This window comes from Protopterus annectens, chromosome 9.part0 (assembly GCF_019279795.1).
Source record: "Protopterus annectens isolate FY-2018-M chromosome 9.part0, PAN1.0, whole genome shotgun sequence".
Taxonomy (NCBI): domain Eukaryota; kingdom Metazoa; phylum Chordata; order Ceratodontiformes; family Protopteridae; genus Protopterus; species Protopterus annectens.
Window position 1 is genome coordinate 496,535,940 of NC_056743.1, and position 26,442 is coordinate 496,562,381.

A 26,442-nucleotide genomic window follows, 5' to 3' on the forward strand; every position below is an offset into this window, starting at 1 on the left:
CACCCTTAGTAGTGTCTGTATGTGTGAGGACACACACAGAGGGCATCCATAGTAGTGTATATATGTATGTGTGTTTTATTACTGCACGTTTAAATATTGGAATGCAGCACGCAATTTTAAGAGATGAGCATGGAGTTGCTGTTCTGGATGAATGCAGTTTATGAAATATAGATATAGGTGTGTGTGTGTGTGTGTGTGTGTGTGTGTGTGTGTGTGTGTGTGTGTGTGTGTGTGAGAGAGTGTCTGTGTAGGTGTGTGTGGGTGGGTGAAATGCCCCATTTCAGGATGGCAGGTTGGTTAACTCATTCAGGCTCAGACTCTGGGACTCTGTATCTTGAATACAGGACCCTAGAGCCTGAATCTTCTACACCAATTGCCAAACTGTCACCAGCAAGTGCATTTCAATGACTGTTTTAGTTTCAGTGTACTTTCTAAGACTGTAGAGTTTCTGTAAATGTTCAAGGAATGTTGAGTTTCAAGGGAAGAGAAGTTTACTGTCGCTCATACTAAGTCTGTTTTCAATATGTAACTGTTTTGTTTAGCAAATGGCCATCATCACTGTTTGTGCTATACATTTTAAAAGCAGCATTTGTAGCACAATAGATAGTATACTTCCCTTTGGTGCTGAAGGTTGTGGGTTCTACTGCCATACCATGTGCATGAAGTACTGATATTGCAATGCCTCCCCTTAAGGGGGTGGGGGTGGGGGGATGCATTCCTGACTGCATCCTGCTTTGGATGAGATGCCTGGTAACTATTAACCTGTGGCTGGTTTGACAGACATCCCTCTATTGCGATATTACCACCTTAGCAGTTTTTTTCAAATGTAACATGGGCAGATTCTTCAAGGGTACTGGTTACAAAATTTGTACATAAAACACTGAAATGTAAAAGTTGTTTGCCAGCAGCAGCCTCTTCATTAGTTATAGAATAGTTATTCAGATGGATTTTACTTCTACAGAGATCTCATATATTGTCTGATATTGGTAGATGGTCTTTTGTGTTTGAAATGTTCTACAATGGGTAGTTCTGTCTTTATTGGTTCATACATTTTGTTCCAATGCTTACTTGGAAAATGTTCAAACCTACAAATTTAAAACGCACTCTAACAAGTGGTGGTATATTATACAGTGAATATAATTTAAAACAATCTGGATTGTGCATCAAAGCACACATGTATGTGTGCATCATCCAAAAAATGTGTGCAAGAGCCATATGGTTGGAAAACAGCCCAAAGGTAAAGTTTATCTGCCACTGGTCAGATGGCTTCTCTTTGAATGTGGGTTTCAATGCCATGAGTTTTCAAATGCAGAGAAGCTTACTATTCATGCTGTCTGTTTACATTGTCAGACTGCATTGTTTTGGTTAGCAAATGGCTGTCAGTGTCTGTGCTATAAAATTTGAAATAAAAGTTTTAAATATCTCTAATCATTGTAGAAGTAAAGTAAAGAAAAGTATGCACACTGATAAGTCTGAACAGTGTTTATGGTAACTGGGGAGCAATAATCAAGTAATGGGACACTGGAATGGCTTGGGGGGCTGCTGATCCATTATCCTGCCTAGTACCCCATTTGTCCATGATCTTGCTCTTGTAGCTGCCACTGATTTTCTTGTGCATCTTACCAACCTTGCTCAAATTAATTCCAATCACTATACATATCTCTGTACCACTCCAATCATAAATTACTGTATTTCAATTTTAAAATCTTCAAAACCAAAGACATATTAACACTTCTTGATCAGATACTATCTGATCCTCCTGCTGCCACAGATAATGTACTTTCTATGTTTACAACACTCAAGGGACTGCATCTCCAACTTACTTTAACATGCTTACAGTCTCTGCATTTCTAAAAACATTATGCCTAACCTATGAGAGTCAGCCATTGTATATCCATTACTCAGAAAAACAAATTCTTCCATCCCCTCACAGTATCAACCATTTTTTTTTAATATTTACCTCCTTAGGCAAAATTATAGAAAATATTACCTATGCTCAATTCTCATAGTATATCATCTCATATCACCTCTTCTCCCTTAAACAATGTGTAGACTGATAAGAAAATGGCACCATCACAGCCCTCTGGACTCACACTGATGAAATCCTCTTAGGAATAGATAACTGTATGCTTACAGTGGTAATTTTTATTGACCTTTCCAGAACATTTACTCTCATATATCACATCATCTTCATGGACCATCTGGCTCAAATAGAGTGCTGTTCTGATATAGCTCCCCAGTTCTAAAGCTCTAATTGGTCAATGCTGTCCAAAACATCTCCTCAATATGTCCGCCATCCCCCCCACCCCCGCTAGAAGGCATTCCTAGATATGATAGCATTGCCAATACATTATTCTCCATCTATAACTCTCACTTGATCGACCTAACCTTCCCCCCTCTCACTTTATGCTGATGTGTTCTTATTCCACATTAATCAGTCTGCCGGAGGAATTGCACTCAGACTTCTACAACCTTATTCAGTGAATTAATAATTAAAAAAAAACATACTTAACCCTTCAAAAACAAAAAAAAACAATGTTTTTTGGAACAAACAAAAAGCTTTCTAATACCACCATCTCCTTCCGAATCAAAGACGATTCAATAATCGATATAGAATGCCATTGCATTTAAACATCTTGGAATCTGGCTAGACTCATCTCTAAATTTCCATCTCCACCTGGATAATATATTGACATATGGAAAAGGATAAACTATCTCATTATGCTCATAAAAATTACTTTTTTTATTTTTCATGCCTATATAGTTGCCATAAATAGAGGGATTGTACTTTCTCATCTAGAATATGGTCTCCCTTTAACAGCTTTTGCATCTAATAGAAACAATGCTACCATCTAAACCATGATGAATATCAGCTGATACATCATTAATGCCCTGAGGAATGAGCTCCACAGCACAACCACTGAAAAGACAAAATAGCTTCATATCAAACAGAGAACTGACCAAATTCTCATCTATCAACTATTCGAACTACTAAATTATCAGGGTCTCCGCTTTAGCCTCTAACCTCATAAAACACATACTATCCTCTAATATCAGTAATTCAAAGGCACTCAGCTCCACTTCTTCAAACTTCTAGATCCAGACTTCTTTTAATGTATCACTTCTTCACCATCCAAGACTACTCCCCTCCCCCATTTCCAAATTCTGCTCACAGCTAAAGATTCACCATCAAAATTAAGCAAAACACAAATGCCTTCAGTCATGTAATTTAGTTTAACAATTAAACATTTCTCACCCTTTCCCTGCTCATTCTACTTCCATAGCATTTTATTTACTTATTTCATTGCTTGCTCACATTTTGTTGCACACATTGTTCATATAAATATTGTACGTATTATATATGTGGGTCCCTATTATATCATCAAAACAGCAGCTCATTGAATGGCATTTTGAATGGCATTTTGTGGAACTCACCATTCACTGAACTGTTACTGAGATCACATTATGGGAGGCATCAGGAAATTTGCCAGTTCCCCACTGTAGTCTGATCTCGGAGTTGGTACACATAATTAAGAGGGAGTGTGGGGGTTTGATAAATGGCATTTCCAATGAAATGACATTCAGTGATCTGAAGTTTTGATGATATAATATAGACCCTTCTTCTTTCGGCTTTTTCCCTGGTTAGGGGTCGCCACAGTGGATTATCTGTCCGCTCATGATTGCCAGTGAAGTTTTACGGTGTCGAGTTGCCAGCCCAGTGCCCAACCTTCCACAGAAAGCACACACATGCACACACTCACACTTAGAGCCAATTTAGAGTGTCCATTCCACCTACAGAATGTCTTTGGGATGTGGGAGGAAACCGGAGCACCCGGAGGAAATCCACGCGACCACAGGGAGGACATGCAGACTCTGCACAGAAGGCACCCCAGCCGAGAATTGAACCAGAGAACCTCTTGCTGTGAGGTGACAACGCTAACTGCTGCACCACCGTGGCCTTCCTGATATAATATAGACCCATATATGTATATATTGGTCTATGTTTGAATTTTCAGAAACTCGAAATTCATATTGTCGAGACAATATGACAGAATTTCAAAAAACTCAAACTTAAAAAAAATATATAATAAAAAATAAAAAAATAAAAATTCTACTTTTTTCTATGTTTTTACATGGGGGCAAGCCTCCCTGTACCCACCTCTGGTGGACTGCACCCCCAACATCTCCCTTGCATATTATATACACCAACTCTGAGATTGCACTTGTCAGAAAAATATGTATTAGTGTATGTATTAGTAATATGCTTAGTGCATTTAAGGCTTGAAAAAGGTTAACACATTTATACTATTTCACACTGCATAAAATCTGTACAAATTGCAGAAGCTTTCTAACCTTGTATTGTCATGAAATATGCGCAGCTATAATCTTTGCTTATGCTTTGGAAATTTACAGGGAAGCAGATAATTTCTGCTTGTGTCAGGAAAATAATGAATAGATGTATCACTTGTATTAATATTATGAGACTTAGACAAGGAGTTCTGCTTGTACTGTGAGAAAATACACAGCTGCAGAAGCTAAAGATAATCAGAACAAAGACTGCTTCAAAATATGAACTGCAATCAGCATTTGCTTGTCCTTAAGCTAGAAAAGTACCTTGAAATGTAACACATGTATTAGAACTACACAATAGAAGCTTGTAACAGGCTAGACCCCACCAAGGCCAGGTTGTTTTTCTCAAAATGTTTTTCATAAATCCAGTCATGTCAGCAGAAAATCTGAGTAACATCTGCTGTAGAACAATACTGAAAGTTGTGTTTGATTACATCAACCAAAGAAGGCAATGTCTTGTAGAACAGTAGAACAGTATAAGAATAGCATACTTCCTGTTAGTAGTTAGGCAAAATCCTGTATTTGCATGTTTTTGTCTCCTTGCAGCAAGTTATTAAATGTGCCTTATCTGAACCTTACGTGTATTGGTCTTTGAAGTTTTTACCTTTGACAGCACTACAGTGGGGAAAAGGGTAAATTCCTCAATCTTCACTGTACAGCAATCTCCATTCAAAAGCTTCAGGTTTTCGGAAACTCGCTCATATCTCAACAATATAAATATCGAGTTTCTGAAAACTCAAGCTTCTAAGGGGACCAATATATATATATATATATATATATATATATATATATATATATATATATATATATATATATATATATATATATATATATATATATTTTCACCTTTATAAGTTTACTGATTTTTACCGCAATTGTAAAAATACTTTGCCATTGCCTGCTTTCTTTCCTATCTGAGCTCAGACTGGAATTATAATCAGTGCTCAATCCCAGTTAACAAGTCTATATAAATAAATGCATAGGTTGGTCTGTGTTTGCGTCATCTACGTGGAGCTACTAGAAGCAACGATGTGCTCAAAGGTGAAACTTCCAGTGCTACAATTGCTGTTCAGCAAATAATTTTTAATTTCCCATATGTTTTAGCTATTTCAAGGGGTCTTTGTCTAAACTGCATCTATAACTACTTTGTGAAGGTTTTACACCTGATTGGAAGGCTGTGGAGTCCATTGAGCACCACACCTTTCTTAGCGTTCTAGCCCTTTACCGGGAAACGCTGTACAGCTACATGTACTACTCCTCTTATTGACCTGTGTCTAATATTAAGTAATAAGCTTTTACTCCAGATAAGTTGGCTGTGGAGCTATCTAAAGCACCACGCTTTTCTAGCATTCACCCCATTGAGGAACGCTGTGCTGCCAGATGTACCACATCTTTTCTTTCATTCATTACAGCACCATGCTTTATGAACGCTTCCAGCTCAACAACGAGAAACGCTAAGCTGTTATGTCCGCCTCTTCACTTAATCATACTTTATTTTAACTTTAAATCAAAAGAATAACCCATAGGAACTAGTTTAGTTTTCAATATTCCCGATCCCACTTATGCCAATATACATCTGTGAAAGAATGCTTGTAAGGATTCTATAGGGGAACTAAATGCTAACTTATTTAATATGGCTAAGCTATGAATAGCCTCTAAGAAAGTGCATAGCTTCCATTTAGTGTTTTGGGCAACACAAGACAGCAGCCTCCCCTATTAGTTATGAAATAAGCTATATGTGGAAAGTAATTGCCTGAAGTTCTTATTTGGTGTACTGCTTAAGGTAAATGTGCCTATTAGTATTGAAATAGTACACATGGTCAAAGTTACATTTTGCTTCAGCACTAGTAAAGCTAGATGTGCATATTATTACTCCTGTAAATACTGTACCCCAGGTGCCTACTAGTCAGCCTGCATATATAGTTGGTAGAATTTGCCTACATTAATACCTCTTTATCTGAACAATGGCTCTACAATATCAATAAGATTCTCCTAGTAGCCTTATGTTTGCAGACTTATCAAGGGCTCTCTTGCAGTGTATTGAGTGTTTGTTTTAACCTACATTTATAGCTTTTAGCAGTACTGAATGAATGTAAATTATTGCCATACCTGCATAATATAACTTCTAAGTTTACTTCTTATTTTCTCCCTCTCTTTTCAAAAGTTCCCAGCTCTGCATCCTGCCTATTTCAAATCCAAAACCTAGAGTCTACCTGCCTGCTGGCTATGGACCCCTTTCAAAATAACCTGAACTCCCACTGGACTGCTATCCTAGCACCCTTCCAGTAAAGAAGTAAACATGTATAAGTACTCCCTAAACTGTCAGTAAAACATATGCTTGACATTTTTTTACTTTTGGCGATTAAAAGCTCGCTTCACAGCCAGGACAGCCAGCAGCTATAGTCCCTCTCTACCCCGTAGCTAGCATACTTTCTCTTCTCACTAGCACGAGCCCCTTCTCCTGAGTATTTTCTTCCTTCCCAATTCCTTGATCAGCCTTTCTCCCAGATAGAACTTCCATTGTAATAAATAACCTGTCCACGAGGTGGCACCCTTATTTCAGTCAGTCCCACACCTTATTTATTTAGCCCGCTGGCTTATAATATTAATACATCTCAAGTCAGTTATTCTAAGCCCTGCTCTTAACATACTCTCAGCTTTAAATCCTACTTTTACAATTATCATCTAGCTATTCTCTAACCTGCTCTACTACTGTATTTCCACTTATCTATACATAACTAAACTTACCTTAATAAACCTCTTCCACTGAATGTTCTTCTCGAGCTCCTTCTCCTTCCTTCTTTTGTCTCTACCTGCTCCATTCACCCTGCGGGCTCACTCCTCTCCCCTACCCTACCCCCATCTCCCTCCTACCTAATTACCCAATAGCAGCTCCTTCCTCTTCCCTCTCCCTCTCCACCCAACATAGGAATTTTCCCTCCCCTTTCCTCCCAATCACTACCTTCTCACTTAAAGTCTCTTCACTTCTTCCTCCCTTCATAAACAAAGCCCTCTTCTCTCTCCTCCTATTCCTTCACTGCTTCACAGACATCCTCCTTTTTTTCAATATGCATTTCTTAAGTCGCCACGCTCTCTACACCCCTTGCTTTCTCCTTGTCTTCCGAATTCCTCTCTACTACACCAGCTTGTTCTCCTTCACTGCTTATGTAATATTACCTACAAAAATAACCTCCTCACAGCCCCACCTTCACCTACAATCCTTCCTTCATTTCTACTCAATCTCTTCCTCACTTATACAGCCCAACCCACTTCACCTATTCCACCTTAAAATCTTCTCCTCTACAATTAAGATACTGTCTCCTAAACTACTCCTGGATTTTCTAAAACTCACATTATTTAAACTCAAATGGCTAAAGGATAGCTCCTTCAACAATCAAGCCCTTGCTGGAGATATCCACCCCAACCCTGGTCCTAGTCCCCCTACTTGCAACACCTAGCCCTTACCTCCTTCCTCCTCCCACAACACCCTAGAAATCTTTACCATGAACGCCGAGAGTCTTAACAACAATGCTCATCACTTTCAAGCTTGGCTATACCACAACCAACCAGACATCATAGCAATATCTGAAACTTGGCTCAAACCCCATATCTCAGATGCTGAGATCCTACCCCCAGGATTCAATATTCTCAGAAATGACCGACCAAATAAGAAAGGGGGTGGCTCTGCCTTAGTATACTCCAACCTCCTTACCTTAATACCCCTCCAAACTCCAATTCCACATGTCCAGAACACAGAATTGACTGCTGGACTACTAAAAATGAATAAACACAAGAATATCTGCATAAATGCCCTTTATATCTCACCTGGTAACAATATCTCTACCCTTGAGGATATTCTCCTATGGGCCTCTACTGAAATTAAGTATGAAACTTATATTTTAGGAGATATAAATATTGACTGGAACAAAATTAATAGCACCTCTCCCTCCCTATCCATCAACCTCTACAACTTCTCTCAGATAATTCACTCAGTCACCCGACCTAACAAAGTAAATCCCCCTGGTTCCACTTTAGACTGGATCTTAGTGTCTGATCCTAATAAAATAACCAACTCTGGCACAACTCCTTATTCCATCAGCGACCATTTCCCAACTTACTTAGACACAAGAGGGTAAAAACTAATACAGCTCCTTCGCTATCCAAAGATACTAAGAAAATTATGCACCAAAGGGACAAACTTTGGAAGCTCTACCAAAAGATAAACTTCCCAATACCCTGCTCCAATACAAACAGCAACGTAACCTAGCAAAACAGCTAATAACAAAGGACAAAAAGTTCTACTACATCAAACTCCAGTCCAACACAAACAACAAAAACCCCAAGCAATTCTGGAAATCAATAAACTCACTGCTTAATCCAGGATCCAAAAATAACCCTTGTCCTGGCCCAAGCAAATCGGACCTTGATCTAGCCTCTGATTTTAACTCATTCTTCTTAGAAACTATTTCTGTCCTGACCAGGACCTTCCCCAACATTAACCCTCCAGCCCCTCTCTCTTCCTCATCCCAACCCCACTAATAACTCTCCCCCCTTGATCAACTTCAAACCTGCCTCTACTAACTCCATAAAAAGACTTCTATCCAAACTTAAACCGTGCTCTAATCCTCCTGACAACATTCCCTCTGCCTTCCTAAAATGTGCTGCTGATGCCTTCACTCACCCAATCAGTATTATAATCAACAGATCTATTAAGGAATCTTACATTCCCAAACTCTGGTGCTCAGCCTATATTCTTCCCCTTCATAAAGGAGGCAAAAACACCAGCATCTTTAACTTCCGCCCTATCGCTCTGCTCTCTCCAATCTCTAAAATCCTTGAAAAGTGCATTCACCTTCAACTTATGCCTTACCTGGCCCAGGTCATAGTACTATAACTGCTCTTCTTAGAAACAGTCAATCTAGCCCAAGACTGTGGACATCTAGTCTCTACTGTTCTGCTCGATCTGTCCAAAGCATTCGACACTGTTTCACACAAACACCTTCTTTACCACCTCTCAAAGCTCCATCTCTCCCCAAACACTATATCCTGGTTCTCCAGTTACCTATCAGAGTTACCTATCAGATAGAACTCAGGCAGTCAAATGGAAGTACTCTACCTCTTCCTTCTCACCTACCCCAACTGGCATACCACAGGGATCTATCCTAGGGCCCATACCACAGGGATCTATCCTAGGGCCCATACCACAGGGATCTATCCTAGGGCCCATACCACAGGGATCCATCCTAGGGCCCATACCACAGGGATCTATCCTAGGACCCATACCACAGGGATCTATCCTAGGGCCCATATAACAGGGATCTATCCTAGGGCCCATACCACAGGGATCTATCCTAGAACCCATACCGCAGAGATCTATCCTAGGGCCCATGCTTTTCAATATCTTCATAAACAACTTTCATGCTGCCATTCCTGATTCCAAAATTATTCAATATGCAGATGATTCTACCTTAGTCTGCTCTGCCTCTAACCTCTCAATTGCTGTCTAAAACACAAACTGCCTTCTCAACCACCGAAAATTGGATGCGCCAAAACCACCTCTCTCTCAATGCAAACAAATCAAAAATTCTACTTTTCCCTCCCACAAAGTCATTCTCTTACAACAAAAATGCTTTCAAAGTGCTAAGTCAAACTAATTCAGCTATAGAAGTGGTTCCTTCCGCTAAACTACTTGGTATTACTATTGACGAGCATCTCAAGTTCGATATCCATATTCAACAAAATATTAAGAAAACCCACCAAAAGCTAGGTATGCTGTATAGGAACAATCACTTCCTCTCTTATACTACTAAGAATACTCTAGCCACCACTTATCTACTGCCTTCCTTATTATATGGAGCCCCCCTGCTAACTAACCTATCCTCCTCTATTTCCTCCAAACTAGAAAACTGCTATAATAAAATCTCAAAATGTGCTACCAAATCTAATCCCATCACTGCCTTACCCTAAGATCCCTAAAGTGGCTTGAACTCCCAAACTATTTAGACTTCCTCCAACTCACCACTGCACACAGACTTGTATATCACCCGACTAAGTGTCCAGCGGTAATATCCTCTCTCATTACACCCCCAATAGAATTCTCAGATCCGAGCATCAAAACCTAATTGCTATCCCCAAACTGAAAAGTACAGCAGGCCAACTTCTCCTCACTGTCTCTCTAGGCAAAAAATGGAATTCCCTTCCTCCCTCTCTAAGAACCATCCCAAACTTAGAAAACTTCAAAACTCAGCTTACCAAACACCTGGCCACAAAATGGAAATGCAATTGCCACCATCCAACCTAACTTCCTTCGTCCATTCACCTGGGGGGATTTCCCACTCTAGTTCCTAAGCCCTCAACAACTCTCCTTCAGCTATGCTCCTGGGGGTTTCCTCCGCAGGTTCCTAAGCCCTCAACAACTCTCCTTCAGCTATGCTCCTGGGGGTTTTCCCCTGCAGGTTCCTAAGCCCTCAACAACTCTCCTTCAGCTATGCTCCTGGAGGTTTTCCCCCTCAGGTTCCTAAGACCTCAATAACTCTCCTTCTGCTGTGCTTCCACGAGCATTTTCTAAGTTCTCCCTTCTCCATTAGCTATCAATAACTATCAATACAATAACAATAGCTATTGATAACCTCAATAACTCTCCTTCAGCTGTGCTCCCACGAGCATTTTCTTTGCTCTCCTTTCTCTATTAGCTGCTTATTTCTTATGGTTCAACAATGTAAATATTGTATGTAGCTTTCCATTACTAATTTCTTTTCTGAAATTGTGCATGTATAGTGTATCCTCATTTTACTTAAAAGTATGTATATAAAACATCTTCTCACCTAATATCTGAATGTGCACACTAAAGAAAATGTATAAACAATAAGTCCACCCTCAATACTTTTCTGCTTATTATGCATATTTTTCAAGGTACTTACTTGTAACTGTTTTCATATTATGTAAGACTGGCATCCGTGTATTTCTGTACCTTATCTGTATTATGTATCTTGGAGCTTTTCTCCCCGGGACTCCACTGAAAACGGGTCACTCTGACCCAGTGGACTTCCCCGGTAATCAAACTGGAAATAAATAAAAATAAAATAAATAAAATGCATACTTGAAGAATAAATATGCAGCTGCTCTAGAGAAGCAGGTTAGATTTCCTTATATGGCACCAAATTCAGCCCTACTTTCTTAAATAAAAACCTAAAATGCATGGAACTAAAAATTCATCAAAATGTGTTTTTGTAACAAATAGTCAACCCGTGACATAATGCTAATGAAATGTATAAAAGAAAATCAGGTGTGCATTACTCTATATTATTAATGTGCTGTGTCTGTTAACACTCTACTTTGTATTAGGTATCTGTATTGTACATGGTTTGTCTCCTCTGCAGTTCTGACAACCACTTCTCACTGTATTGTTTTTCTCCCTAGCTCTCTGAGCCCTGATTATGGCTGAAAAGTGCATATGGGCTAACCTCATACTAAGAGTATCAGTTTATCCACCACTACTAAAATGCCAAGCAAACAAATACATAAATACTTCCATGAAAAAATATATGTCATTGCTTATATTTTCAAAATAAATTAACAATACAGCTTATTTCACAGCAATGTATTTATTTTATATATTCTGTATACTCGTAACATAGTGGTGGTCTTTTCTGATTTTAAAACTAAGATAAAATAAGAGTTACCTTCATTTTTTACCTCCCTACAGACCTGAAAGGCAGATATGATACAAAAGTGATCTGCTGCCTAATTCTGGAAGACTGTTTTCTGGGAGACCTGTTTTGCTGTGGTACCATGATGTTTAGAAAGAATTGCATTAATGTAGTTTTGTCAGCGTGTTTGAAGACGTACTGACAGAACTCCTAGGAAAGCCCCCAAACTTTCAGTATTGCAGTGCTTTGGAAATTTAATAAACATCTTAATGAAGATCACTTTGCCAGGAGTTTTTCTTTAAGTTACAAAGAGGAAACAAGAGGACCATAGTCTCCAAGTATAAGTGGAAGAATTAATGGTGTAAGACAGAATGATTGACAGGTTGAAAGATCACCTTGCTCATAGTTACTTACCAGGTTTTTGATGTGAAATGATCTTAAGAAGCCTAGGACTTGCATTCCCATGGTAATTATTAGCCCTTATATTTTGCAATACATATATCCATAAATGAGGCAAAGCAGTATGTTCTGGGGTAACTACAGTTCTCCTGTCCATGACTGCCAGTGGTGCTAAACCATAGGTGAATTTGAGGTTACCCATTCATCTGTCCAAATTACATTTGAATAATGTAAGAGACCTATTCTACTTCACATGGAGTTAAAGACAGTTCCATAGAAGTAGGTTCATAGGTAGGTACTAGGCTATCTGCCTGAGGGCTTTTATAAGCCTAGCCAGAGCGTGTTGGCTTTCGCCGCCCCATTGATTAATTAACTGAGCCTCTGTCAAGCAGAGCCAATGAACTGATCCCAGGGGTGTATTTTCTGTCACCCATCCACTCGTCAAGGCTTCTCTTGAAGAGTGTTAGTGAGGGGCCCTGCCTAATGTAGTTAGGAATTTTGTTCCAAAGCATGGGGAGTCTCTGTGACAGGAATCTATCCCTCCAGCATGTTCTATTTATTGTTGTGGCAAGGTTTAGCTCTTTAGAGCACGTGGCTCGCAGTGACTTGGATTTCTTTAGGTGGAGCATGTCCATCAATTCTGAGTTGGGCATGGCTTTGTAAGTCAGGCACAGATCACCTTTGAGTAAGCGATATGCCACTGAGTACAGCCAGAGTTTATTCAGTTGGACTGCATACGACATATGTTTGAGGCCAGTAATCCTCTTGGTGAGGTGCTTTTGTGGTCTTTCCAGCTGTTGGAAGTGTCTTGTAAGGTACATCCCAAATGAGGCATTATACTCTATGATGGGTCTGATGAGTGATGAGTAGAGGGGCACTATAACCTCTTTATTTCTAGATGCAAACCCCTTAGTAATTAGATGGGCCACATAGAAGGATTTCCTAACTACTTTGGCAATATGATTGTCAAAGGAGAGATTACTATCTACCTGGGTCCCCAGATCTCTTATTACCTCTTCTGTATTAAGGAGGCTGCCACCTATGTGGTACTTCGTGGGTGTTTTGTTTTTCCCAAACAGGATGACTATGCATTTTTTGGCATTTAGCTTGAGGCCATGACTTTGACACCAGGTGTCTGTCTCAGTAAGGCCTTTTTGAAGGATGTTCGTGTCAGCCGGAGAGTCAATTATAGCTCCCTGTTTGCAGTCATTGGTCCTCCTGTGTTTGCCTGTACTTCTGAGAAATATATGCCGAACAGTAGGGGTCCCAGAACCGAGCCTTGCGGGACACCACTTGTGACTGGTTTAGAGTCGGACCTGGAGCCCGCTATTCTTACTGTGTGAGTTCTGTCTGTAAGCCAGTTGGCAACTCATCATGTGATGTAGGGGTTTATGTTCAGGCTGGTGAGTTTTTCTATAATACCCGAGTGAGGAATGGTGTTGAACGCCTTGGCGAGATCAAGGTAGGCTGTGTGAACCACCTTTCCCCTCGTCTATGGCCTTGGTGACTATCTTGAAGAAGTCAGCCAGGTTTAGTAGGCATGATCTGCCCTTAACAAAGCTGAACTGGGTTGGGTCAAGTGTTTGGAGGTTCCCAATGTCTTTGTTAATGAGTTCCATGATGATGCGCTCCATAGCCTTGCAGACCAGGCTAGTCAAGCTTATGGGGCGATAGTTACCAGGGTCAGTTGTGGCCCCTCCTTTGGGGAGCAGAATAACAGTTGCTGTGTGCCATTCTATGGGCACATAGCCTGTGGAGAGGCTGAGGTTGAACAGCGTGTTTAGGTGGGGGGTTAGTTTGTTCCGTAGTTCGTGCAAGATGCAGCCTGGGACACCATCTGGCCCCATTGATGCTGTGTTTTTGGCTTTTGAAAGGGCTGTTTTCACCTGTGCTTTTGTGATTTCTGGGACACTACACTTTTCCAGTATTGTTGTGGGCCCTTTTGAAGGTGAGAGTGAGGTGAAGTTTTCACTGAATCTATCTGCCAGGATGTTGGCAATATCAGTAGGTTCAGTATATTTTGTGCTATTTTGCACTAGCACAGAGCATATCTGCGAGTTGCCACTTAGAGTCTTGACATAGCTAAAGAAGGCTTTGTGGTTATCTTTCAAATCCTTGGTTATTTTTCTTTCGAAGTTAGCCTTGGATGATTTTATGATGGACCTTACTTTCTTACTGATACTGATCAGGGATGTCTTTCCTTCTTCGGATTTGCTTTTTTTCTGAACTAGTTTCCTCCTTTTGTTGTATAACCTGTTTATGGCAGGGGTCCACCAGACTGGTTTCCTTCTCTTAGGGGAGTGAGTCTTGGATTTGCTAGGGATGGCATGATCCATGCATCCTTGTAGGTGCTCATAGAGTGCAATTGTAAAGGATTCTGCATCTTGGGCAGTGTTATCCTTTAGCGTGGGGGCTGTGAAACTTACCACCTCTGCCTTAAGTAAGGTGAAGTTTGCTTTAGAAAAGTTTTTCACTGTGGTTTCCTTGGTTGGGGTGGTGGTGGTGGGGTGTGGACATCCAGGGTGATTAGTTTATGGTCTGATCTAACCAGTGATGTGTTGACCTCCGGTATGGAACACCTGTCGCCCATGTTGTTGATGACCTGGTCCAATATGTTGTGGCCTTTGGTAGGGGAGTTTACCAGCTGATCCAGGGCATTTGAGTTGATAAATTCCAGGAAACACTGAGCCTGGGAGTTTGTACTCAAGTAGTTTTCCCAGTTAATGGTAGGGTAATTGAAATTGCCCAATATCAGGGTGTTCGTTAGGACCTTCATGTTTTCCAGTGTCTCCAGAAAGGCGGAGTGGTGGTCCGGGGTCATGGAGGGTGATCTGTAGCAGGCTACAATTTGCATTGCAGATTTGCCCGATGTTAGTTGCACATGGATGATCTCAGAGGTATCATGCTGCGCCACTAACCTGGAGGTGTAGGTATCCTTGATGAATATGGCTACATCCCCTCCTTTTGTGTTTTATAAGTAGGTATTATTTATAAGTATTATATTACTTATATATTATTATTATATATTATATATTATTTATAGGTATTATAAGTAGGTTTTATAAGCAGGTATTATTCTCTGTGATACATTACCTATTCCTCCAAGATGTTCTATTCATTTTGTAAAAAAAGATTTAGGTCCTTTGGGTGTATACGACACCATCTGACTTGTGAATGTGTAATAGATTTGACAGCATGGGGTCTGTTGAAACTCTACAAGCGAGATAGAGGTTACTTCTCAATAGCCTTTATGACACCAAGAAAATAGATAAGACTTTGAGATGGTCTGTATAGTCTTTTTATAATTTAGGCCTTTGTTTTTGTTTTAGTTTGAAAGCATTGTGGTTGTTCTAGTTGTGACGTGTGTTTGGACAGGTACATACTGAAAGAAGCATTATATTCAATGACTGGCCTAATGAGTGCTGTGTACAATGGAGCAGTTACAACCCTGGGTCTGGATCCAGCTGCCTGATGAAAAAGGTCCTCCTTATAACAGTGGATATGTGCTGATTGAAGGACAATTCATTGTCAGTTTATGTTCCCAGATCTCTAACTACAGGATTGGTTGTCAATGCAATAGTTAGAAGGGAAATCATGCTTGTGGATTGCACCATGTTAGAGCAAGTGGATAAGTGAAGTACTTATGATAGAAATTATTTGGTGACAATATCACCAAGCATCATATTTGTTTAGTACACCTGTTGGTATTTCTCCCGTCCCCACATGACATAGTTGTGCATATGTATATTTGCGTCTCAACTTAACCTTTTCTTACAAATATAGCACCAGTAAGCACCAATCCTGTAGTTGCCCTATCACTGGTCAGACCATTGTGCTCTCCTATTTTCCCCATAAAGACTCTGCATAATATATCCTTCAGTTTGGATGCCTTTAAAAAATTCTCTGCAGCCAGTCTTTTAGAGCTTTCTGCCAACCTAAGGAGATTTAAGTTTTCCACCATAAGTAAACCCAGTGCCACTTGCACTGCTGATTTCTACTGCCAGCTCTACTTGTGTGTCACAGCATCTATCCACATCCACCAAAAATACAAAGCTACATTTAAAAAAAGCCTCTGTAGTGGAATCCTAGTATCAACAAATTTTACAGTAAATGGAAAAAGCAACTGCTGGCCCTAAGAAATAAACTCAAACCACCCCACACTAAATGTGATCTCAAAAAGGTAATTGAGGAACTTGGACAAAAGCTCAACAACTGCACAGCCAAGCATGAATTACATTTTGCTCATCAATGAACTCTAATCCAAAAGCTTGTTTCACTATGTCTTGAATCTTTGAAATAATACTTGGCCCTGCACTGAGTTTGTCTCCAGTGGTAACACTTACTCAGACCATGAAAACATCAGCAAGACAATAGCTAAAAGCCCCTCCCTGCTCCTTCCCCTCACTCCAATTGATCCATACTACTGCCTGTAACTATAACAGAACACGTCTTAAAAGCCTTCAGCAAAACAAAAAAACACTAACTCCGCGGTCCAATAGTACATCATGACCTCTGCTTAACTTACAAGGCTACAAATGACCAGTCCTGCTTGATGTTTTACATATTCATAAAAAAGGGAGCACCACAAATATCCATTCTAACAATCCTTCAGCAAGGGAAAAAGCTCCTTCTGCATATTAGACAAAGTAGCTGTTTAACACTGTAAGCCTGACCTGGATTCACCATTGGTCTAACTACCCAGATCCTTACAGACAGAGGGAACAAGTGCAAATTGCAGTGCTTGGGCTTCTAATGGTCTAGTTGACTAATAGGCTAGTATATATCCATGAGCCTGACAGTCTATTACCACAAGATCAGAGGAAGATAGACTGAATGCAAAGTAAATCTGAAGTGGATTTTAAAAGGTCTACCACCTCTAGCTTGATATGCCCCCCTCAACAGACATTCCTGGACAACTCAGTTTTATTTTTTTCTGTTTTATTTTTATTTAACATTTGTTTACCGGGAAAGTCTGACTGGGACAGAGCCTATTTTCAGAGTCAGTTTAAGACAGGAGGGCCAGGGAGAAATACTCCAGATGCATGTTTTTGCAATGTGGAAGGAAACTGGAACACCCAGTGGAAACCCATGCACATGCAGGGAGAACATGTAGACTCTGCACAGAAGGCACCCCAGCCAAGAATCGAACCGGATAACCTCTTGCTGTGAGGTGACAACTCTATCCACTGCACCGCTACTGTGATTGTTATGATGGGAGGAAACAATTAGTAGGCATTTAATTTTGGTTGAAATGAGAAGAAGTACTCTAGCACTAGGCCTTGGTCTAGGCCTAAGACTGCAGAATGAGTGCTGACAACTTAAATGAATGAAGATAGAGGAATGTTGGACTTTAACTTGGCTTTCATGACCCTGATTATATCATATTATTGGTGTTCTTCTCAGGTTTCAAACTGAGTAACTTTCTAATTCTAATTTACAGATGGTGGCTAAATCAATGTATACCCTTAGTATGAAGCATGACAGACTCTGAATGTGAAGCAATATGGTAAATGGAAAGCAAACAAAATGCAGCAGAAGGTTAGCAGAAAGACTGCAGGCCATAAATGAAAGAGGGAAGGCCTGAAACTGGGTATTAAGAATGAAATGTGACAAAAAAGAAAGCCTGAGAATAAAACTACAAAGAGGTGGCTGCTAGCCTTAATTAGCATGAAAAATCGGGATGTTTCACTGAATACTATAAAGCATCAGTTGCAGTGGATGATATTTCTGAGTGCAAATCTGGCAGTTCCTTCAAACAAGATACGAGAGAGAGAGAGAGGGACAGACAGACAGCTTGTCCGAATAATTATATTATGAGGTTAAGAAAGACAAGAGTGCTGTAAAGGACTTGACAGTTACTGAGTACTGATTCAGCAGACCCACTCTTTATACTGATAATGAGAAATACAGGAATGGCAAAGTGTTAGGGTGTCAGTATGCTTGTACTAAAGGCAGCCTATCACTGTGTGTTCAGCACAGACAGAGGATGTAAGTTAAAACAACAACTACAAGTTCTAATAGCTTCCAAAGATGGCCCAGTACCATCAGCAAAACCAGCAACAGTTCTATATCAAGCCAGAAAGGAAAGAGATACTGGTCATGCAGTGTTTGCTATAAAATACAGATAATTGTACTTGGTATTGCAAGAAACTGTTAGAAGTAACCAAATAGAAAATGGAAGTAATACATAGTGTCCTTGTCATCTAGCAAGATAAGGACTGTTGAACAGGGTGACTGAGAATATCAGCCTGTAAGGGAAGGTCCTGTAGCAGAGACAGTGAGCTTTACTAAAATACTAAAACATAATGAACATCCAGACTACCTAAGGCAGTCATAGGAGAGGAGCATCTTAAGACATGCAAACTACAATAGTTAATGGATCATCTAGCCTGACATAGGATATTACCTTTGAATATACATATATATATATATGTATATATATATATATATATATATATATATATATATATATATATATATATATATATATGTATATGTCCAAAAGGGATGTTTAATACATACATGGTCATTTGACAGATGATCCACACTCACTCCTAGGCAGCATTGTAACTCAGTTGTTACAATCTACTTCATTGCTCTAGTATGTGGACTTCAAGCCAGAATTCTAATCATTTTTACTTTGTCGGTTTTCTCTGGGTACAAAACAGAAGGCAGAGTACTCCAAACACTCCCTATATATTACATTTATCCTTGCCTATTTTCACTAGTTAGTGGCTGAGAATTGACAGACATAGACCAGTTTTGACAAATAAATAAAATATTCAATTAAATGTGTAAGTGACACATCCTATCTCCTACAATCAAAGCTGATGATGTCAACACACCATTCTCAAAAACAGTTGAAGACAGGTACCAGAAACTGCTTATTCAAACATGTTCTGTATGGGGACATACCCTTCAGCATATGAAGACATATTTTTGATGTTATATTTCCAGCCGTGTTCTCTGTTCATGCAGCACAGCCAGTACATTTTTCCTGACATGTAGTTTGCTACCCATATAGTGGTCCATCACAAGATGCAGCATAGAGAAATGTTCAGAGGCCTGCAGCAGGACAATTATATAAGAATATGGAGCATGGAAAGTGCGTACATTAACCCACACAGTGAGATAATACAGTAGACAGACATGATCAGTTAAGTACACCTGTGCACTATAGCATCACCAGCACCACAGGGCTGCCAGCAGTAAAGTGATGACGCTTAGCTGATGATGTCATGTTAGTCAAGTCAACAGCTTGCCAATCCTTGCACAAAACACAAAGTGCACAGAAAATGTAAGCAAGGTAATGTATGATGGTGTCATCATTTGTATAGCACAGAGATTTTCAACCTTTTTTATCTCGTGGCACACAAACTGTACAAATCTTGCGGCACACCAAAAAATATATTGTATTTTTTGCCTGACAAAAAAATAAGTATAACTGATTGATTTGGAAAATCTTTTCCTCTTTTTTACTTGCATTTAATATTTAATGAGATATCTGAGCCTGACGTTATTTTAGAATGTCTTTTGTGGGAGGCTGAATTTTGGACAGGCATACTCTTAAACCTTCTTCCATGTTTTCCAGACGCAATCTATTTTTTGTTCTTAATATTATTCATTGCAGAAAAGCTTGATTTGCACAAATATGACACGGAGAAAGGAAGAAGTACTTCTACTGCTTTTTTTGTAATTTTGCGAAATCCACTTTTAAGAGATAACCAAAATGAAGTAGTATCTGTTGTTGAATGTTTAAATTTTATCCTCTGTCATTTCCTATCTCTGTCAGCTCGTCCTCTTCTGTAATATTTAAATCTGCCAGTCTGCAAGCATTTAAGACAAAGAAATCTCTTATCCAATCAAAGGATGATATATCAACTGAGGGAAAATATTTTTTCAGCATTTATACCAAGTAATCAAAGTCTGTAAAATTAAATCTATAAGACTTTCATCCAGTTTCCACCTTTTTGTTAGTTCAAACATTTCTACTGCATTTTCTCTTCTGATTCTTTCTTCCCAAAGCATTAGTTTTTCCTTTGAAAGCATGAATTTTGTTGGTGGAAGTAAGAATATTTTCACAATCTCCTTGCATACTTTTATTAAGTGTGTTCAGAGATTGAAACAAATCAGAAAGAAATGTAACCTTGTTGCATCAAAGCTCAGCACTGAGAAAATCAGCTGAGATTGTTGTCAAAAAACTTCCTCTTAGTTCATAAAATCTTAATAGAACTTGACAATGAGATAACTACCTAACTTTGTTTTATTTATTTATTTTACATTTGTTTACCGGGAAAATCTGACTGGACACAGGTCTCTTTTCAGTGGAGGACCAGGTTGAAAAGCTCCAGTTACAAGGATAATGTCAACATATACTAGCATGGATACACTTGACAATCTCGACGTACTAAAATGTCGAATTTCAACATTGAGTCCGAATAGTGGAAAGTGCAGTTACCTGAAACTGTACTATGCCGAATGCGGAAGTGTCAAATCTGCAAATGTCGAATCTGCTGCTATCATGGTGTTGCGTTCGTGACGTGTGGCGCATTTTGTGGATTTATCTGGGGTTTCAGTTAAGTGTTGTGTGTTTGAGGATATCAGGTAGGGATTTTAGTGTGTGTGTGTGTGTGTGTGTGTGTGTGTGTGTGTGTGTGTGTGTGTGTGTGTGTGTGTGTGTGTGTGGTGGTGTTTTTTGTGTGTTTGTTTGTTTAGTGCGACCTCAGAGTTAGAAAATATAAGTGGGGGGTGTGGAAGGTGCAGAGGGGCCTGTAGCTACTTATAGGTAGGTTAGGTGTGTTTGTGTGTGTTATATTTGTTTAGTTAGGTAGGTCTATGTGTTTGTGAGACTATGTGCTGGTTTGTGTGTCTGTGTGAATGGTCGCGGTTGTGGTATTCATGATTATGGGTTTTCGTGTTTGTGGGTTTTCCACTATTCAGTCTTGAAATACTGAAATTCGACATTTCAGTATTTTGAGATTGTATAGTGAATCCACTAGCATACATAGAGTTCCAGTTACAGACATTTCATCAGTTTAACAAACATACAGGATAGTATATTGATGACAAATAATGTAAAAGTAGAAGACGTACATTTCATTTCAAAATTCCCATCATAGCTCATATTGCTACAGTTGCAGTTAAAATAATTGAGAGAGTTATACACATACAGATGTAGTTGCTATAGATGTGATTGAAAGGATAAAGAGGGTTATAAACTTAACAGATGAGGTTATTACATCCTGTTATTTAAATAAAGAGGGTAGAAGATTGTTTGAGAAATCAGGAAGGGAGTAACAAGAACATATCCAGGTGTCCACTAGGTGTGATATGAGGAGATTTTTGAATTGTGAAAGAGGGCTGTGAGAAGCTATTTGGATTGGCAGCTTATTCCAAATTTTAGGAATATAGAGAAGAGAGATTTCTCAGCTGAGTTGTTGGCTTTGGTGGTATCTAGGAGGTGGTTACTGGAGTGAAGAAATCGGGCTGAGGTGCATAGTTGAATGAAATTTTGGAGAGAAGGGGTTTTATTGGGTTGGTGGAGAATTTTTGGGGCAAAGGTTTGTTGATTAAAGTGTAGAAGCTGTGGGAATTCGACCCAATCAAGCTGTTTTTAGTGCTGGACAGTGGTGTGATCTGTGTAAAGCTCCAGTGGCAAATCTTGCTATTTTATTATAGCAAGTTTCCAGTTGATTTAGGTCCATTTTGTGCAGATTGGTTAATACTGGGGAGGCATAGAGGAGGGTTGATAGGAGGTATGTGCGGGCTATGGTAACTTGTGTGTGTTTGTAAGAAATTGTATCTATATAGGAGACCTATTTTCTTGTGAATCTTTTTGATAGTTTGGGCTATGTGAATATCGAATTTCAGGTTATCATTTTCTACCATGAGCAGTTTATTGTGAGTGCTTGGGGTGATCATAGTTTTGTTCCTAGAGAAGATATTAAAGTTCTGGGAAGATGAGGGGAATCTGGTTGGGCTAAAAAGAAGGAGTTTAGTTCTGCTGGGATTTAGAATTTGCTGGGAGTTAGTGAGCCAGGTTTCTACTGACATAAAGGAATCTTGGGTTTTGGTATGGAGATCTTCCAGTGTAGGGGCAGCACATATTAGGGTGGAGTTGTCAGTGTGTCCATATTGTTCTAAAGAGGCTTGTGGCACTAAGGTCCTGAGATGGTTAGTGAATAGAGAGAACAGTAGTGGTCCAAGGATTGAGCCTTCTGGAACCTCTAAGGAGACTGGAAGAAGAGGAGAGAGTTGGTGTTGCCATTGGATGGCTTGCAGTCATCCTGTTGGATAGCTTTCAAATCATGTAATAGTCATATTATTGAGGTTTAGACTGCAGAGAATATTGATGAGTTTATTGAGACTGACCATGTCAAAGGGCTTGGATAAGTCTAAAAATATGTCTGATTCTCAGTTGTTTCTATGGTGGTTAACAGTGTTAGTAAAGGATAGCAGTGCTGTAGTGGTGCTGTGAAAGGGACAGAAGCTGTGTTGGGTGTTTGATAGTAGTTTGTTTGTGAGAAGGTAGTCCATTAGTTGGGTGTGCATGACTCTTTCTAGTATTTTGGATAAGGGAGATAGAATGGCAATTGGGAAATAATTGTTGAGTTCAGTGAAATTATCTCCCTTGTGTAGTGGTAGAATGTGGGAGGTTTTCCATATTACGGGTACCTGGATTTCAAATATTTAACGGTTTATGAGTATAGCTACTTGGTAGGCTATTGCTTCAGCTGCACTTTGTAGAGGTTCTGCTGCAAGGTTGTCAGTGGCTAGAGATATTCGTTAAAGTTTTTGAAGAAGTTTTTTTACAGTTATTACAGATACTGGGTGTAAGTTGAAGTGGGTGGTGGAGTCTTGGGATTTGGTGCTGTTCTGTGGGGCAAGAGAGGTAGGGTTACTGTGACAGCCTTGAGAGTTTGCTAGGGATTGGATAGTTTCTGTGAAGAATTTATTAAATTGGGTTGCAATATTATGAGAATTGTTGGTTGTTGTTGAGGCAGGGGTGGTAGATTTACCTGGTTGAAGTATGTTATTAACTGCTGTCCAGAATTGTTTTTTTTGGGGGGGTTGTATGTTTATTTTGGATGTTTTGGTAATAGTTGAGTTTCTCAAATTTTTTTATTTTATTTTATTTTTTTTTTATTATTCTGAAGTTCTATCTATGTTTGCTTAGCTGCTTGTGTTTTTTTTTTTGAAATTGTTGCCAGGCTTTGTCTCTAGTCTTGAGTAGGGATCTACATTCTTGAGATAGCCAGGGTGCATACTTAGATTTTACTCTGATAGTTCTAGGGGGACCATGGGAGTTTAGTATGTCTAAGAATGTGTTGCTGAATGAGTTAAGTGCATCGTCAAGAGGTAACTGAGAAATTCCCAGTTGTAACTGTTTAGAGTGGTGATGAAGCTTTTTAAGTTGAATTTTTATTTGGTTTCTGATTAAGCGGAAGGTGGGTTGGATGACTTGGTGAGTCTGAGTCCTAAGAAGGAAGGTTGGCTGACAGTCACTTAGACTGCCTGGCAGACAAACTGCTTGAGATGCCTGAGAGGGATTGCTTACTAAAATCCAGTCAAGAATTGACAGTCTTTTGGAAGATTTATCAGTCCTTGTAGGGGAGGTGATGAGATGAATAAACCCATGGAGGTTTACATGGGAAAATTAATTTTCTGAGGAGCAGTTAAGCAAAAAGAATTGTTTTGTGTGGGAGAGAATTAGAGATCCAGAATAGTATGTTTTCCAGAGTGGGGATATTGTTTCCTGGTGGGATATAACCAACAATAATATTAAGGTTTTTTTGGGGATTCATTTTTAATTTGGCAAAGATAAGTTCAACGTTGTCAAATTCAGGAATGCTCATGTCTACATGGTCTAGAATTAGGTGATTTCTAAATAATTTAGCTACTTCTCCATCCTTTCTAGATTTCATGTTTTTTTGTATAATATTGTACTCTGGGGCTGTTATTTCATTGTTGTTAATATTGTATGGAATGTTAAACTGAATAACCAAATAAAAATGACCAATAAACTAACAAGGCAAAGAAAGTCCACAAAATCAAGTACTATGATTTATTAAAACAAAACAAATAAAACCAATTCGAAACACTAAATAACTTTAAGTGCTTTTCGTTTAGTAAAATGCCTAAACTTCTTCAGATGAGTTAAGCCTTGGCCCAGTCTTTAAATAGAAGAACTTATTCAGCATGTGACTGATGTTTTACATTAACCCTTGATGTTACAATTGACTACAGATTGTAAAGTCATACAACTTTCAGTGGTCAACAGTCCTAAAATCATAGTGTTACTCGAAACAGTTTAAACAACTAATATAAATCTTTATAACATAGTAGTATAGTATAGTATTAGAGAGGTTAGAGTTAACGTGGCAACTAAGGACGAATTCCAGTCACCCACCAGGACTAAATGAAATTTGCTCTATTGCTTGTATTTTGAAATTAAAAAGTTTAGAGAGATGACATTTTAGTAACAATACAGCTTGTAAGGAAACAAATAGCTCTGCTGGTCAGAGGCACAGGAAACTAATCTAAGGGGGTGGCGAAAGCCAACGCACTCTGGCTAAGCTTATAAATGCCCTTGGGCAGATAGCCTAGTACTTACCTATGAACCTATACAGACAGTAACATATATAAACTGCACACAAAAAAGCAAGTATCAACAACATTGGTGCTATTCACTAGAGCAATGCTCAAGATCAGCATAGAATGTTATGCTATTCAATGGCATCATGTCCACAACCAGTGCAGACAGCAAAGCTGTCCCCTGGTGTCATGTGCATGACCAGTGCAGGTAGTAAAGCTCTCCCCTGGTGTCATGTGCATGACCAATGCAGACAGCGAAGCTGTCCCATGGTGTCATGTGCATGACCAATACAGACAATGAAACAGTCGCCTGGTGTCATGTGCACAACCAATGCAGACAGGGATGCTATCCCCTGATTTCATGTCCATGACCGGTGCAGAAAGTATTTGTTCCTTGTCATGTCCAAAACCAATGCATACAGTGATACTATCCCTGAGGTTATATCCAAAATCAGTGCAGACTATGATGTTATTCCTAGTGTCATGTCCATAACCAATACAGAAGGCCAGGCTGTTTTTTGGTATCATGTTTGAGACCAATACAGACTGTGATGTTATCCCCTGATGCCATGCTTGCGACCAGTGCAGAAGGTCATGCTATTTAGTGGTACAATGTCCAAGACCTGTGCATAGAGTGGTGCAGTTATGCTGTTTTGTCCATGACAAGATTAGAAGGTGGTGCTTTTTCCTGCTGCCATATGGCCAGTGCAGAAGGTGATGCTGTTGCTTGGCATCATGCACATGGCCAGTGTAGAAAGTAGTGCTGGTCCTTGACATCATGTACATGGCTAGTGCAGGCAGTGACTCAGTTTCTTGGTGTCATATCCACAACCAATGTAGAAGGTGGTCATTTCTCTGGTGCCATATCTAAGACCTGTGCAGACAATGGTGGTGCTCATTAGGCTCATGTTCAAGGGCAGTGCAGACAGTGATGCTAGGTTGTGCTGTTCCTTTTTGCCATGTCCATGAACAGTGCAGAAGGTGATGCTGCTCCATGATGTCATGTTAACAACTAGGGTGGTGTTGCCCCCACGTCATGTCCATGACTCGTACAGTAGGTGATGATGTTCCTTGGTGTTATGCTGATAGCCAATGCAGAAGGTGGTTCTGTTATTTGGTGTCATGTCCATGACCACTGCAGAAGGTGGTGGTGTTTATTTTAATCATTTGCTTTCTGTTAGTTAAATGGAGTACAGTTCTGATCTCACTGGTCCATTTTTAGACTCAGCTCAGGGAGTACAATGCATGGTGTAAGTCAACAATGAATATACTTCAGGACAAGAACTGTAACAAATAAATGTTGGCAATATCTCAGAGTATGTTGACAGTATATGATGTATTCAGTTTTAGTAAATGAGGCTGTAGAAGATGGAGATAGGGAGTTTGGATGGTGAAGGAGGTAGTTGGGAGGTAGAGAGGTGAGAGAAAAGGGGCAGAAGGAAGAATTGGC